Here is a 17,116-nt window from a genome sequence, read left to right as displayed (position 1 = left end):
TCAAGGGCATCTATGCGCTAAGCCAAAACTAATGAAGAAAAACAAACCGCAAGCCGGGTATCAACTTGAAATCTATGCCAGGGAGCGCCCAGAACAAAGATACACAACACACAACACCTGGGTGGAACGAGGGGACAGGTGTGTGAGTTTACCGCCACCGCCGGCCGGACCCGGAAGGAATGCTGGCACTAAAGCACAGGTTGCTACAGCCAAGCGCCCTACGTGTGTGGTGGTCACGTACAACACACGCACAGCTGGCTGCAGATGTCATTTGAGAATCCTCAGAAATGTTTCTGACGCTATTGCCTTTGAACTGACAAAGCAGCGTGAAACTCTAAAAGTGTGACTGCTCCTGTACATAAAGGTCACCGAGGAAAGTGGCATAGGGGTGCAAAATCTGCGTTGCCCATTCGAATTCTTATAGAAGAGTTTTTGCAAAAGGCAGGCACTAGATCCTGTATGGAATTTGGTATGCATCTATTTAGTGGTTGTTAAAATCAAAACAAAAGTAAAATGCAAATTTTTTCTCATTGACCAATGATTGCATTATTATTCCTGACAAATATAACTGTGCATTACAATCCGAAGTCGCACAATGCCAACAGTCGAGGATAAACTCTCGGGGCCTCATTTATGAGAAATGACGCATCGCTGCGTGAAAGCAGCGATGCGTCACTTCTCAGTGCGCACTCCTTGCGTCATGGTTGATGCGTCATATTTATAATTAGGGCTCCCGGTTTTATGGTATATATTTTTGGGGCATTTCCGTCTGTATTTATCCATATTTATTTTTTGCCCATTTTAGCTGTATTTATCCATATTTATTTTGTGTTTGCGTGTAAATGAAGTTGTAAAACTGTACATTTCCATATCTATTTAACTGACAAGCGCACTCATACTTTGATGTCTGTCGTGTTTTAGCTATTTAGGCTGCCAAATATTACACAATACATACACTGGTAGATATTAGCACTATACCATAAATATATGTTAACATATTTCGTTATTTAAAGACATTTCATCCTGTTTTTTAATTTCCCATGCTGTCCATCTGCTCAGCTGCTGGCCTATAATTCATGAAAGAAAGCACGGAGAGCCACTTAAAAGAAGCACCATTTTCTGTATTTATCCACTTTTAAAGATAAATGCGACAGAAAACACATTGTTTTCTGTCTGTATTTATCTGTAAAAATCCGTAAAAACGGAAAACCGGGAGCCTTATTTATAATATGACGCATCATGTCGCAAGGAGTTACAGATACGTCAGTATTTCTGACGTATCTGTAGGTGCAAAAGTGACGCATTGCTGGAGTGTGTCACAAAAGTGACGCAACTCCAGCAATGTGTACTTTCACATGGGCAAGTCCCATGTTGTTAGTGCCTGCGTCAGTCTTACGCCTGCCATGAAGCAGGCATAAGATTTTGACGCATTAGCGGCCAAGAAATTGCGCAGTGAAATCTTATAGATTTCACTGCGTCACTTCCATGACCCTTTCTTGCGTCAAAATGCCCCCCTTGCATACATTATACCTGGCGCAGGTATAATGTGGCGCAGGGGTTTACAGAGTGACGCATTTACCTAGATGCATCACTTTGTAAATATGGTGCAACAAGGCACATTTTTTACGCCATTGGTGCGTCACAAAAAGTGATGCACCGGCAGCGTAAAAGTGACGCACAGCCTCTTAAATGAGGTCCAAGGTACCTCATTTGAAGGCACTCTCCTTCATGTACCACTTCCTGTGTGACAGCTTCCGGTGGTGCTGGACCAGACAATCATCTGCCAGCGCGTGACACACATCTGGAATCCTCCAGCTGTCTATTATACCAGTGGTGTGATAGTGGAACACTATAGTCAGAATAATGTAGCACAGAAACGATGTGTTCAAAATATCAGTGGCGGCTGGTATCTACGGGGAGGAGAGGCCGACGTGCACATATAAAATTAAAAAACACAACACCAAAAAAAACACCTTACTCGACAGGACCTACTCGCTCCCAACGTCCTCGGTGCTTCTGCAGCTCAACCACCGGGAAACTCCCTTTACCAATCAGGGCGCTGCTCTCACCAGCATGAGAGCTGCTCCCTGATTGGAGGGAGCAGTTCCACTCAGTGCTCCACAGCGCTCTGGAGGCATGCACTTGCTGCAACCCAGCTGTTTTAAGACTGCTGAGTTAGAGACGTTTAAAGTGTGCATGTGTGGCTGGCCGTCACAAGAGCGCCAGCCAAAAAGACATGCACACTTTTCACAGTGCTTACACAGCCCACTCCCCTCCCTGCTACTGTCACTCAACAGCGGCCTCGCACCCGTCCTGACGCTCTGTACAGGACGGGGGATGAAAAATGAAATGGTAACGAATTACCATTTTATTTTTCATCTTGGGGGCATTAAACGGGGGTGGCGTCCTTCGCTCCAACGGAGGAGCCATCCGTGCAAAATATTATTTGCGGAAATATCGCCATATTGGAGTTAATATTAGAAAATCTCCACTCAGAGTGACGATGTTTTTGTGAACACGATTTAGGACACAATATGTGGGTGAGAAGACTTTTTGCCATTTTATAATAGCACAAACAAGCTGCAAAGGCCTTAGTGTACTTTACCGCTGGACCATGCTACGATATACATTTCTAAGGTACATGGAGATTAAGAATCACAGGATGTTGAGCCGACACCAGGATTCCAACCTGGTACCCAGTGTTCCCAGATCATCCTCTCTAGCCACTAAGCTGCATCACCTCTCCTATAGAAGGATATTTCTGACAACCAGGGCCGGTCCTAGCCATGGGCGGTATGGGCAGCTGCCCAGGGCCTCGCGCTCAGGGGGGCCCCGTCGCCGGCCCTGCAGTTGCGGGAATAATAAATGATGATGGCCTGGGGAAAAGCGCTGCGCAGTGGTGAGCACAGCACAGTGCATTCTTCCGTCCGTCCAATAATATCGACAGTGTGTGTGCTTCTCAGGGGGGCCCCGCCGCCGGCCCCGGCATGGTGTTTTATTCATGTGTGAATTTCAAGGTTTTTTGAGGGATGGGGGGATCAGGGTGGGTGCGCGCGCTTGCTCTTATGTAAATAAACACAATCACATCCCTGGCTTCCTGTCCTGAATTTTCTATGAAAATTAGAGGGGCCTCGCATCTTCCATTTCGCCCAGGGCCCCACAATTACTAAGACCGGCCCTGCTGACAACGGTACTCTCATACAACCAGTCCTAACAGCCAAGTGTCACCAGAGAAAGCAAGAAAGGCTACAACGACTGACAATCCCCCATCAGGCCGAAACGCGTCTTTGGTGACTTGTGTTCAGGTTCAAGGAAGACCTGGCCTGACACCGCTTGCTGGACTGTTCCCATTGGAGCAGGGTCAAGACTGATTTGCATATGTCTGGGTTGAAACTGAGGTGGCAGGGTGAGAAAAAGTAATGATCTACTGGGATGTGGCCCAGAATAATTACAAGGGTTTGGAATTAATCCAAGCATGCAACTCATAACTTCTTTTGTATAGTTCACACACAGGAAGCAAGGGCGTCATGAATGATATTGAAAGTAGGCTTACACGACAAGTGGACCAAAGCTGCCAAAAAGGGCTTCTAAAATGGGCCTGTGTTTAGTGAATAGAGTGTAAGTTTGCCAAAGGCTCTGAAAATCCGTGCATTTGAATTTAGGGTCATTGGCAGTTCACGGTCACACTAACACAGGCACTGTCTTCAAACTGAGTCTGTAATACTACAATAGGAAGTATTTATTTACCGCGATTAACTCCACCTATACATACCTACTCCATTTATACTTACCTGTGGATGTAAGTACAGCTGGAGTTAAAAATAACTAGAACATTGGAATGTTGAGCGCTCCATTGAAGACAATGTACTGCTCTAAGCTTCTAATGGCTGGTAGAAGTCCGAAGCATTAACATTCCAATGTTTGTTCACAGCTGTTGATGTGAACAAAAGCCTAATGGAGACCGAGGAAATTTAAACCCCCCGTGCTCATTGAGGCCTTTGTTTTACAAATTCGAACATTCTGCCTTCTAGGGGCGGAATGTTCTAATAGCCTTAGAGCCCTCCAGAGCAGGCTCAACCGGCCATTAAAGGCCCGAGCCGAATGATGGAGCGGGTCTTTAATGGCCGGCAGAGCCCGCTATGTCGGGCTCTAAGGCTATGTCAGAATATTGCAATGTTGAGGGCTCTGTTAAAAAAAATGGAGGAGCTCCGGGCTTATAGTGGCTGGTATAAGCCTGGAACTCCAACATTCCAATGCTTGTCTTTGTGTTTCTCCCTTTTTAATTTAAAACATTCTACCCTCAGTGGGTGGAATGTTCTAATAGCCTTATAGCCCTTCTGCCTAGGGCTATACCGGTTGTGAAAGGCCCTCTCCCTTGTTAATGCTCAGACCTTTAACGAGGGAGAGGGCCTTTCACAATTGGTATAGCCCACGGTAGTGGGCTAAAAGCCTATATGATTACATGCTAACGTTGCTATGAAGTGGTAAGATTGATGTAGTGGCTGCAAAATTATTGTCATGCGATATATTGTGGTTGTCCACATAGGAGCACCATTTTGCCCCATATAATGGGCTTGCACTTGAAGCCATAAGAATATTGCATTTTCCTATGCATTAAAGTCAATTTATAGGTGAACACATATTTTGGGTGCTGTAGGGGTCACCCATAAAACATACTGTATAATGTTATGCATAAACGCTCGCTGCTGATGTTCGGGTTTGCATATTGCGGTAGTACATTGCAGAGAGTTGGGTGGGTGGACTTTGGCCTTTACCATGCAGTGGGGATGCTTGGTGTTTGCTGGTCTGGCCTTTTGAGGTGGAAGCTGTACCCAGATATCCTGTGAGAGGAGGGTGAAACTCCAAAGCCTCTTTTCCTGTTTAAAGTTTCCTTTGTGAGGGGACAGCTGAGGGGACCTGTGGCCTCATACAGAAGAGGGAGGTAATGTGACTTCTGCCAAATTTAGAGAAGGCTGATTTGATTTCTCTTTGGCCGCAGCCAACACCAGCAGTACCATTTATGACGTCACACCCACCCCACCACCACACACTTTGTTGGTCTATCTCCAGGGCTCATCTAAGTGAGGCAGTTCCACTATGCTGGCATGGTGGGCCTGTTGCAGTTTTCCTTTTCAACCCAACTAGCTACAGCCAAGGATGCAGGGCCTGTTTTGAGGGACAAATGCTTATCACTATGGCGAAAAAAACATGGCAGCCCGGTTGCACCAACATGGCGGCGGCACTGTCCAAGCCACAATCGCAGCAACCAAACACACCTGAGTGTTTTCTAACTTTTTTCCAAGTCGTCCATTGACAGAACCATGTCTCATACTGCACCACTCATTCGTCCGCATTTTAGGTTACAGCATGCCGAATTACAAGAAACAGCGTAACAGAAAAACACACCCAACTCGATTGACACGGCCCAAAGAAACACACACAGTCAGTTCTACAGACTTAGGGCCTTATTATGAGTTTGGCTATCTTGGAGTGGGCCGCAACACCAGAGCCTCGCTCCGAGACCGACAAACCCACTCTGTGACCACGCGCCGGATTACGACTGGAATCCAGGTCGGGGCGGTCCTGAGGCGACTGGCCCACAGCTGTGCCATGCTAAGGCTCATATGTGAGCCTTAGCAAGGCATCGTAATGGGAACACCATTGCACATTCCTGCACGGCATGGACTTTTAAATCCATGCCCTGCAGGAATTGGTGGTGCTGAAGACAGGGGAGCACACCAAGTACCGCTTCCCCCCCCGCATGCATCCCCTGGTGCAAAGGCAACAGGGGGCCCTGTAGGGACACCTTAGGTTCCTCACAGCAGCACTTTTCTTGGCGGCGCGCCGCCATGAAAACTGTGGGGGTGAGGAAACTAGTAATAGGCTTGCCGGTGCTGCAGCACCCCAGCATATTACTAGGCAAGGGAGAAGCCAGGAAATTAAAATACCCCCCACTTGAACCAAAGATGTGATGCCACCAAGCAAGCAAAGCCCAAACCTCCCTAGAAGAGCTCTCTTTTCTCTTCCATCTAAGCATTTATCCATTCATGCTTTAATTCTACTATTCATACCCTGATATCCACCATTTCACCTTTACATTCAGCCATCCGATTATTGTTTCATTCATCATTCAGTCTATCACCATTCCATCTATTCACATACCTATCCAGCAATAAAGCCTTTCATCCATCAGTTGATCATTTACTCATCAATCCATTCAACCATCATCTCAGATTTCCATTTATGTCACAGGGCCTTCTGCTAAGATTTCCATTTACTCTTCCATCCTTTCACCAACCCATCCATCCTCTCAGATTTCCATTTACTCTGCCATTCTTTCATTCACCCATCCATTCTTTCAGATTTCCATTTACTCTGATATCCTTTCACACACTGATCCATCCATCCTCTCAGATTTTCATTTGCAGTGCCATCCATCTTGATTTCCATGTACTCTGCCATCCTTCCACACACACCTGCCCACCAACCAGCCCTCCATCCATCCATATTCTCAGATTTCCATTTACTTTGCCACCCATCCATCGTTTTCTAATCCTTTTACGCTGCAATACTTGCATTCACTCATCCACCCATCCTATGACCCACTCATCTCCCATCGTTTTACCCATTCATTCATCCATCTTTCACCCATCCATCCATACCTTTACCTACACATCTTTTTGCCGACCCACCCATCCTTCTGCCCACCCATCCATCCTTTTATCCACTCATCCAGTCACCCATCCTCCACCCATCCTTTCAAGCATTCATTCTTTCATCCACTCATTCATCCATCCATCCATCCACTCATCCATCCATCCTTTCATCTAACCATTCCTTCACCCATTCCTCCTTTCACCCACACATGAAATTCACCCATTCGTCCATCCCTCTTTGCCTTTTTTTTATCAGCCCATCTTTTGGTACTTCCTTGTAGAGTTCATTACAAGCTATTATCTGCCAAGTTGCAGATAGGAGGCCCATTAAGAACCTCACCCCTCTGTAGCTGATAAAGCGGTTGGAGGTTCACGACGCCCGTTACCAGTCTCACACTGCTGCAAGAAGACCGCCAGGGATCGCGGATCCCTACAGTAGCAGTGGTTCTGTGGCGGTCCGACCGCCAAAGTCGAAATATAGTGGGTGGGCTGCCACCAGGCCCAGACTGGCCGTAGCGGGCACTGGGCCTTTCCCCAGTAGGCCAGTAGGGCGGGGGCCGGTTTAAACTCCTGGGGACCTTTTTTGTTACTGGGGACCGGCAATATTGGCCGCCAGTAACAAAAGGGGCACACAAAGCTTTCAGCCAGCACCCCCCCTCCTGGGATCGGCAAAGCTATTTGCCAGGGCCGGTGTTGGTTACCAGTCCTGCCCTGACCACGACTACGGCGGTCCACGGCAGTCCAATGGACCACTGTAGCCTGCAGAGGCACATGCCCAGTTCTACACTCACAAGAGGATACTGCCTGCAGATTCATTTGCGCAATGCTATAGACGCCACCTAACAGAACAATCATTTGCAATGCAATAAGTCTCACATTCACGCAAGTTTGAACTATTGGCATTGTAAATGACAATGCCTTTTATTTTTGTTTTGGGTTTTAAAACATAAATAAAAGGCATTGTCATTTACAATACTAATAGCTTAAACTCTAGCAAATGCGAGACCTAGAGCATTGCAATAAAATGCGTTCTCGACCTCTTGTTAGATTGTAAATATCAGAGGAACAGACCGGCCTGCGACGTCTTTAAAGTAGTGATAAATAGTGCAGTGAAGAAGATGTGTAAGTTTTGTAAATTACACAAACACAAAGTGTGAAGTGAGAGTTACAGATGATCCAAGCTATAAACACTAACAAAGCGCTCGAACACCTTTCACTCTGCGATAACACTGTTGCAGCTCAGGAGGAAGAGCGGGGGGCTAGTTCCTGTCCTCTCCATGATTTGAGAGTGCAGTGTGGCATTGGGCAATGTCATTGCTACCTTTGGCCTAATAAAAAACACTTTGAATCGACGAATGTTTTCTTGTTTTCATTTGTACTTTTATTTTGACTGGTTTTTAACTTTGATTGTAAACACTTTGAATTGTATTGATCATATGATAGTTGAGAATTTTTAATATGTTTGCACATGTGAAATTTTAACCCAGATACTCTGAACCGAATGTATGAAATAAGATAATAAAATTTGTTCATGTTCTTATTTTTAGAGTAACTCTCACTTTTATTTTACGATGATTTGCTGTTGTGACCTTTGATTGATTTCATCTGTTTGTAATAACTGTCTGAACCACTATAAATCAATAGATGATTTCACAGTCATCTGCCCCTGTAAAGATACAATTCTAAGAATTATTCTTGAGGGACACTTACTTACTTTTGCACTTGCTTACCCTGTCCCTATTGTAAAATAGTAGGGTTCCTCCTTTTTGTGTGTAAAACTAATAAAAACACTTCAGCTGTAGTAGGGCCCTGACTTCACCTCCTGGTGCAGGGCAGGCTGTGCTTTATGACAGGCATGGAGGGTGGGAGGGATGGTCTCGGCTGCAGCTCCGACCTTGTACATTGCCCCTGCTATTACTAGTGAGCGAGAGGCGTTGAGGTGGTGGTATTGGTACTGGTGGTGGTGGTATTGGTATTGGTGGTGGTGTTATTGGTGGTATTGGTGGTGGTGGTATTGGTGATGGTGGCATTGGTGGTATTGGTGGTGGTATTGGTGGTGGTATTGGTGGTACTGGTATTGGTGACGGTACTGGTATTGGTGGTGGTGGTATTGGTGGTGGTGGTACTTGTATTGGTGATGGTGGTATTGGTGGTTGTGGTGGTGGTATTGGTGGTACTGGTATTGGTGACGGTACTGGTATTGGTGGTGGTGGTATTGGTATTGGTGGTGGTGGTACTTGTATTGGTGATGGTGGTATTGGTGGTGATGGTATTAGTGGTGGTGGTGGTATTGGTGGTGGTATTGGTACTGGTCTTGGTGGTATTGGTGGTGGTGGTATTGGTGGTGGCATTGGTGATGGTGGTATTGGTGGTGGTGGCTGTATTGGTGGTGATACTGGTGGTGGTATTGGTGGTGGAATTGGTGGTATTGGTGGGGGTGGTATTAGTGGTGGTGGTGGTATTGGTGGTATTGGTGGTGGTATTAGCAGTGGTATTGGTAGTAGTGGTATCGGATTGGTGGTGGTGGGTGGGATTGGTGGTGGTGGTGGGATTGGTGGTGGTGGTGGGATTGGTGGTGGTATTGTTGGTGGTATTGATGGTGGTGGTGGTATTGGTGGTGGTGGTGTTGGTGGTGCTATTGGTGGTGGTATTGGTGGTGGTGGTATAAGGGGTGGTGGTATTGGTATTGGTGGTAATGGAAGGTGTATTGGTGGTGGTGGTTATATTGGTGGTGGTATTGATGGTATTGGTGGTGGTGGTATTGGTGGTGGTATCAGTGGTGGTGGTATTAGTGGTGGTGGAATTGGTGGTGGTGGTGGTATTGGTGGTGGTGGTATTGGCAGTGGTGGTATTGGTGGTGTTGGAGGTATTGATGGTGGTGGTATTGGTGGTGGTGTTATTGGCAGTGGTGGTATTGGTGGTGGTGGAGGTATTGATGGTGGTGGTATTGGTGATAGTGGTGTTGATGTTGATAGTGGTGGTGGTCGTGGAGGTATTGGTGTTGGTATTGGCGGTGTTGGTATGGGTGGTTGTGGTACTGGTGGTGGTATTGGTGGTGGTATTGGCAGTGGTGTAGCTAGAGCTTCTGGTGCCTGGGGCTATCCCTCAGATTGCTGCCCATGGCAGGTAGCAGGGGGGGGGGGGCGCTGGGGAAAAAGGACGATGAGCAGCAGGGGTGGAATTGGCAGCGTTTAAGTTGCGACGCCACTCTCTACTCCACTGCAGGTGAAAGCAAAGGTCAGAGCGGAGGTGCTCCGTGCCCAACACTAACCTCACTATCCCTGAATATATGATGTAAGAGTTTTAGAATATAGACAAGTGTACCTGTGCAAAGAGGGCATGAAATAGCTGAAATTGGTCATAAATTCAAAGCTGTTCTGAACAGGGGCCCCAAAATACGTTCCGCCCCGGGCCCCCAAAATCCTTAAGATGTCCCTGTTCTTATTCGCTGGGCTCAGACCAGGAGGGGTAACAGTACGCTTTCATTTGGAAGTGCTTCTTGTCAACCACTACCAGGGAAGAAGTATGCTGGGTACATGTTATGGGGTTATCGTGACCTCTGAATGTTTTCTTGCCCTCCTGTAGGGGTGTTTTGTGATCTTCATTATTTTTGTAGAAGGGAGGCGTGGGCGTCTGGACTGTGTGCTTGTACTTTGTTTGTATGCTCACAACAAGGGAAGGGATGTCATCTTGACATTAGGTATGTTCGAGGAGGTGACCGGGTGCCCAGCCCACTGAGAAGCGCAATCTCAGTTGGATTATACCACTGCTCTAGCGGGGTGGTTTGAGCACCATGCTTCCATCTTGCACATTTTTGTACATGCCCGGTCTCGATTACTTCTTCTGCTCACAACTTGTTTTTGATTATGGAATTCTTTACAAAAGTACTTTTTCGCTATACCATGCCGCATTTGGTATGGGAGCTTAAAATCGATACTGGGTGCAAGCGGAGGGAGTCCCCACTGAGAGGACCGTATATGCTATCCTTGTCTTTACGCAGGCACATGGGTCATTTCAGGCAAGAGAGGCATGTGTTTCCAGCTGTTCAGGTCATGTTCCAGTTGGAGGGATCAGTGCGCTGTAAATGAGTGGCCGCATTGTGCCATTGTGTACACAAAGTACTGTTAGGATGGATTGTGTAAATTGGCCCAGACTGCAGGAGACTTTAATGAAACCCTAACACAATTGTTTTTATTGCCTAGAAAATTGTCTACTTTTTGTCTTTCTGCGGAGATATTTGTTACCTCCCTAAGGGGTCCATTAGGATGGCGGGCATCCTGTATTTTTAGCATTGTGGCGGGCGGTGCTGAGAGCACCGCCCGCCACAATGCTAAAAATGCACTTTTACATTTGCATAAACAAAGCGGCAGGCACCTCGCGGTGCCTGACGCTTTGTTTATGCAAATGCAGGGGGGTACCACAGGTACCCCCCGTGTGCACCCCCCACCTCTCCTTCACTCTGAGGGCCCGTAGGGGGCCCCCAGAGTGAAGACCGCATGCCTTTCCGTGGCGCCACGGAAAGGCATCTCCCTAAGCCCATTGTAATATGGCTGGCTGTGTCTAATAGACACCGCCACCATATTAATCCTTTACCGCCCCGCCGCAAGGCGACCGGGGCGGAAAAGGGGCGGACGGTCTTTCCGTCCGCTGAGGTCTTCCCCGCCATACTAATATGGCGGGGGGAATTCCAATGCGGATGTCGGGCGGATTGCCCCCGCCAGGCTGGCGGTAGCTACCGGCAGCCTGGCGGGGGCAATCCGCCCAACATCCTAATGGGCCCCTAAGAGAGAAATAAGAGTGCAGCATCTATTCCGTAAAGCACCTCAATGCCTTGTCAGGGGGTGTAAGTGCTATACAAATCTGCAAACTAATTCAATGCAGTACAGGAACTGCACTTTAAATGCAGAGAGTTCGTTCCTTACCATGGATGATCTTTTATTAAGCTCCGGATAAAAGTTATACCCACTGTCTTTTTTTACTAAAATATATTGGGGCTATGCCGCACGATTCAGCAATTAATTGCTGGGAGCGGAACAAGAAAACAGGGAGACGAGAAATTTTCGGCAACATAGAATAAACCATGATGGGCGCCCCGGTGGAGAAAGGACGGGAATGTGGCGACTTACTCGGTAATGAAGAGTCAGCTGGAGTAACGACAATGCACATCAGAAGCCGGCATTAGTCAGGCTCTGGTGTCGTCCCCTGCGTGCACGGGCTAAAAAGTAGCGACGGTATAGTCACGTGATGCGCTAGATAGCGTACATCCGGAGCAAAAAGGCTAGAACGCGCAAGAGCACCTTGACTCCTCTTGTATATATTGTCATTTATTGTTTGGGTATCCCAACTATGTAAATCTTACCCTCACTTGTCGCTGTACATGCTTGCTTCCTCACGTGTCACTTGCGCCGTCACAATTTTCACGAGCACTTGTGCACAGTATCCCACAGGTTACATGCCATTCAATGTAACGCAGTGCCATCCTTTCATCTGTTTGAATAAATGAAGTTTAATATGACAAATATATGCATTTACTAAAGTACATTCTATGTTGCCAAAAAAACCGTCAATGTTGTATTTATAAAGCGCACGGCTGCCCACGCGACGGGGCGACCCGGCGCTGCACTCATACCGCTGTGGAACCCTTCCTGGATTTTCCATGTGAAATGTCCACTCCTGGGCACCCCCAAGGTGAAGCCAGGCATCCCAGCGCTGTTGGGGCCATTGTGGAGATTAAGCAAGCTATTGCCCAGAGTCACAGAGTGGGACCCATGATTAGAATAGGCACCGAGGCGAGAATTATCAGGTCCGGGGAGATTGAGACCAAGAGCCGCCGAGGCGGGAATTGAACCCTGGTCCAGGGCCAGACCGCTGCATCAGGGTCTGCCGCTCTAACCATTGAGCCACGCTTCTCCAAGAACATTTCTTGTCTCCCTGTTTTCTTGTTCCGCTCCCAGCAATTAATTGTGCTGCCTGAAATTGACCTTTAATTAACACCCTTGTAGACATTGTTGCATGTTACAGATGTTCGCCCGTCTCTGCAGGGTTTATGGGCTACCTCCTGTAGTCTGATACTGCACGATTCAGCAAAGCACTTTTATTTTTACCATATTCACGTGAAGAATTAAATTACTGTTAAAATGACACAAAGACAAAGTTGTGGATTTTCCGGTGCTGCCTGCTTCGGTGATGCCCAGTAGTCTTCATGCTCATCGTCAGTGTTATGAAAGCAGCACATTGGTAAGGCTGCATTTTCTTTTCGTCCAGGTTCACAAATGGGACTTCCAGCAAGTTGAATGGAGGTGGTAAGTATAGGAAATGGGGTGAAGCGCTGGCACATATTCTACATCGTGCTTAATTTGAGCTGGTGGTTTCCGGTGCTCAGCACCCGCACTTAATCATCAACACAGTCACGGGTGCTTTTATGAACTCCAGGTAAGGACACAATCATTTACGGGGCTATTAAGTGGGTTGCCCAGATTCACAGGATGTTGAGCAGACGCCTAGACTCAAACCTGGTTCCCCAGCTACGGAGTCGGCAGTACTGGCCATTACGCCACATCCTCCCCCCACTTTCTTGGTTAGCATTTGGGTCTGTTTTAGACAGTGCTAACAGGTGAAATGGGCTAGTGCAAGCTACCTCCTGATGAGAGCCACAGCACTTATTCTTTTACTGATTAACCACTGATTCTACACTTGCATTTCTTACCTAGCTCCCTATGCAGAACAAAGCAGTGGGTTTTATTCATTCTTTACCAGGAGTCGCGCGGGCATGGTGATGGGAGCCTAATAACATAACATAACATAGCAGGTGTATTTGTAAAGTGCCCGTTCACCCGTGGCGCTGAGTAACAGATGTTTATTGTTACCCAACTCAATGGTACTCATTTTATTGACCTCAGATGGACGAAAGGCTGGGTGGACCCGCCGCGATTTGAACCTGTGACCATGAGGTCGAACACAGGCCCCAACAGTGGACGTATTAGTCCACTGAGCCACCAGACCCGGCATCGGGCTAAAGCCCTCATAAGCTCACCACCAATGAGATCAGAATTTGCAGGCCTAGTCTGTTAAAGGTCCACAGCTGTTAATGTTTAGATTTACATTTATACCTGTAGGATAGGCGTGGAGATGTGAGCCATCACTTTAGTGGTGGTACACAGGTTTACAATGCATTGCCCCTTCAGACGCCCCAAAATGTTGCTGCCTGGCATGTCAAATTTTGCAGCATAAATGCAAAATTTGTAGTCCCAAACCTCATAATTTGCTGTATTTTAGTGATAGGCAGAAAATGTGGTGTAGCAAAAATACAGCTGGGTCTGTGGTCTATCTGTCCTTGAGACTCTGCAAAGTCAAAGTCTGTGACATGGCAGAGTGTCCGGCAGCCCCACATCTAGTAATAGAAGGGTGCCTGGTGCCACAGAGAGCACCTTTAAATTTGAAAACTGCTCTCTGGCATCTGACAAGCTTCTTTCAAAGTTGGGCACTGGCAGGACAGCAGAGGTCCAGGGTTGCCAAGCTTAGGAGGCTTAGGAAGGAGGCGCCCAGATGCATGTCCTGGGCCTGGAGGCGAGGTGGCAGGGGGTTTCAGTCAGACGAGGCTCTGGAGGACAAGCGGTACATGAGAGTGATGTAGAGGAATCAAGGGGCAGCAGGGGTGGTGTTGGGGCAGAGAAGACTTAGGGAGGTGGCAGTGCTTAGTTTGTTAAAATTAAGCACCGGGGCCCTTCTCGGAAGGCCACTGCAGCCTGCACCACCCATACCCTGCCAGCGCTGCCAATGACAGCACCAATATAACACCTAACCATCGCCTTCTGCTAGTGCGACAATTCAGACTATTCGAGGCCACACAAAGCTATAATAATGGAGTCAACCGTGTAGCTTTGCTCGCGCCTTCATTCCATTACGATATCATATACAGTACCTTATTTCTCATCTCCACTTGCAGTACCTACCCCATTTCAACTAAAATGTTCCTGTCTTTTAACTTCCACACTCTTGTCACTCATCTCTCTCTTTCATTCTCATCGCGACGCTCTCATATTTCATTTACTCGCTCCTCAGGTCCTACTTCCCCTGTCGCCAGCAATCACCTCGGCCTGACGACCTCCAAATATTACCACTACCCTCACGGTCAAATTTCGGGCACAAATATTTCTCACGTGTATGTCACCCATTTAGCTGTTACCTCTCCTGTGTAGACTCCACAGTGACACCTGCAAACACGACCTGTTCTTTGTTGGGGTTGGGGGAGGAGTTCTGCAGCAAATCGCCCAGCCCTCCCGAGACTCCACTCAAGAGAGCGCGTGGTGGTGGCCGCCATCACTGCTGCATTTTAACAGCACAGTGCGGAGGCTGGACAAAAATGATGCCCAGTGCCGTCATTGGTAGTGCTTTCGCGCACTACAAGATTGATGGCCCTGGGACCTACATACACAGTACGCCGCACCACCACTATGCTAGGTGGTGCGTGCGGCATTTGCAAGCAGGTGCGCTTGCACTTCATGCACGCGTGCAGTGCTGCTCAGCCAAAGACGCACGTGTGTGGGGGTGGTGGGTGTACATCACTGTCAGTGTCCCCAAATAATAAAGGCCACAGGCCACCACTGCTGCGCAGCTGCCCCAAAATAGTGCCGCCTGAGGCTGACCACCACCCGCCACCCCCACTGAGCTCGTCATGAGCATGGGGCGCTGTTCGCGCCCCCTGCCCCCCAGCACAGCGGGGGAATTACCCCCGCTGTGTAGGGGTTAATAACAGATCCTGTGTAACAACCGAAGTAAAAGGGCCAGTCGCCATGGGAGCGTACAAATGAAGACAAGGCCGTACTAAGAAGGGACTAACAAGCCTATTACCGAATCCGGAGGCAGCATTTACTAAAGACAATGACACAAGCCAATGAAAAATATGGTAGGAGAGTGGGCTTGTCCTCTCTCCCATACTCTACTACAGCAGTCTTGCAGAGCGAGCAGCGCATGGGCGCTGCCGTTAGGCTCGACCTAGAAACACACCAAGCTGAACGGAAAAAGGACTGCAGGAACACACCTCACTGTTAGAAATCTAGCTTGCAGAACCACATACCCGAATCTACAACCACAGTAAATTATAGCTTGAATTATAGTCTCAACACTAAAGGCACAACCCAACAGAAAAAAACACACCTGGCTGGATGGACGAGACTACAGAAACACACACCCATTCCCAGGGACATAGCCTGCAGAAACGCATACAGGGCGCTACGCCCACAGACTGCAGAGAAACACTTTCAAACCTACAGACGCAGGCTACAGGAACATACCAGGCCACACCCAGCTTAAAAGAACAAACTTAAAAACGGTCCAGACATAGCGCGAGGGAAGCACGCACTTTTGAGAGTATAGAGAAATAATACTGGAAAAATACACCTTAAATTAAATGCCTGGGCTACAGAACCAACCACGGGTCCATATGTTCGGGCTACAAAATCGGCAACCCGTTCTCAAAGCTTCAGGGCCTAGTGATGAAGTCTGAGGTGGAAGGGCCTAAGAGCCGCCATTTTATGAGTTTCTTATTCCTTCTCTGAGCCTGGCCTCCCATCCATACACTTCATTGCTACAAACTGTGGGGCAGATTTACAATAACTGGCACATCCCTGCATATCAGTATGGATGCGCCAGTTATTGTGCGCCGCGGCTCCACCACCATAGATGCGCCGCATTTACAATGCGGCGTACCATGGGGCAAAAACGGCACAGATGCGTGACGCATCTGTGCCGTAAAGGCGGCGCATTGCTGGAGTTGCGTCGCAAGCGCGACGCAGCTCCAGCAATGCTTTGGGGGGCCCTATCTGTACAATGCTGCATCAATCCTTACGCCTGCTTCAAGCAGGCGCAGGGTTTTGACGCAGCAAGGGCTCAAAAGTGACTGAGTGAAATATTGTAGATTTCACTCAGCCACTTTTAGGAGGCGTTCCTCTGCCGGAACTCCCCCCCCTGCGCAGGAACGCCTACTTCTGGTGCAGGGCTTTACAACGTGACGCATCTCCCAGATGCGTCACGTTGTAAATACCCAGCACCATGGCGCATCTTTTGTGCCACCGCTGCGTCACAAAAGTGACGCAAACACGGCATAAAAGAAGCGCAAGGGGCTTGTATATCTGCCCCTCTATCCCCTCACCACAGTTCTGCAGCCCTACAACCGAACATCCCACCTTTAGTAAACAGGTGGAACAGTATTTGACTGACTCTGCCCCAGCCCTGCCTCCCCCTTTTGATGGCACCTGCTTGTCATGACATCTGCTGTCCCAATAGGCCAGTCCTCTTCTGTCCTTGTCCCCCCCTCGCTGTGTGGTACCAGGGGGGCGAGGCCGGTGACTCACCAGGGCAGGGCGCCCTATCTGACACTCCGCCACTTGGTTCTAATCGGATTTATAATCATAACCGGTGAAATAAAACAATCTCTGGCATTCTCGTGATGACGTGTGGAG

Source organism: Lissotriton helveticus, chromosome 12, assembly GCF_964261635.1.
Source record: "Lissotriton helveticus chromosome 12, aLisHel1.1, whole genome shotgun sequence".
Classification (NCBI taxonomy): domain Eukaryota; kingdom Metazoa; phylum Chordata; class Amphibia; order Caudata; family Salamandridae; genus Lissotriton; species Lissotriton helveticus.
The sequence above is the reverse complement of the archived record's forward strand: the minus strand, read 5'-3'. Positions refer to the sequence as shown.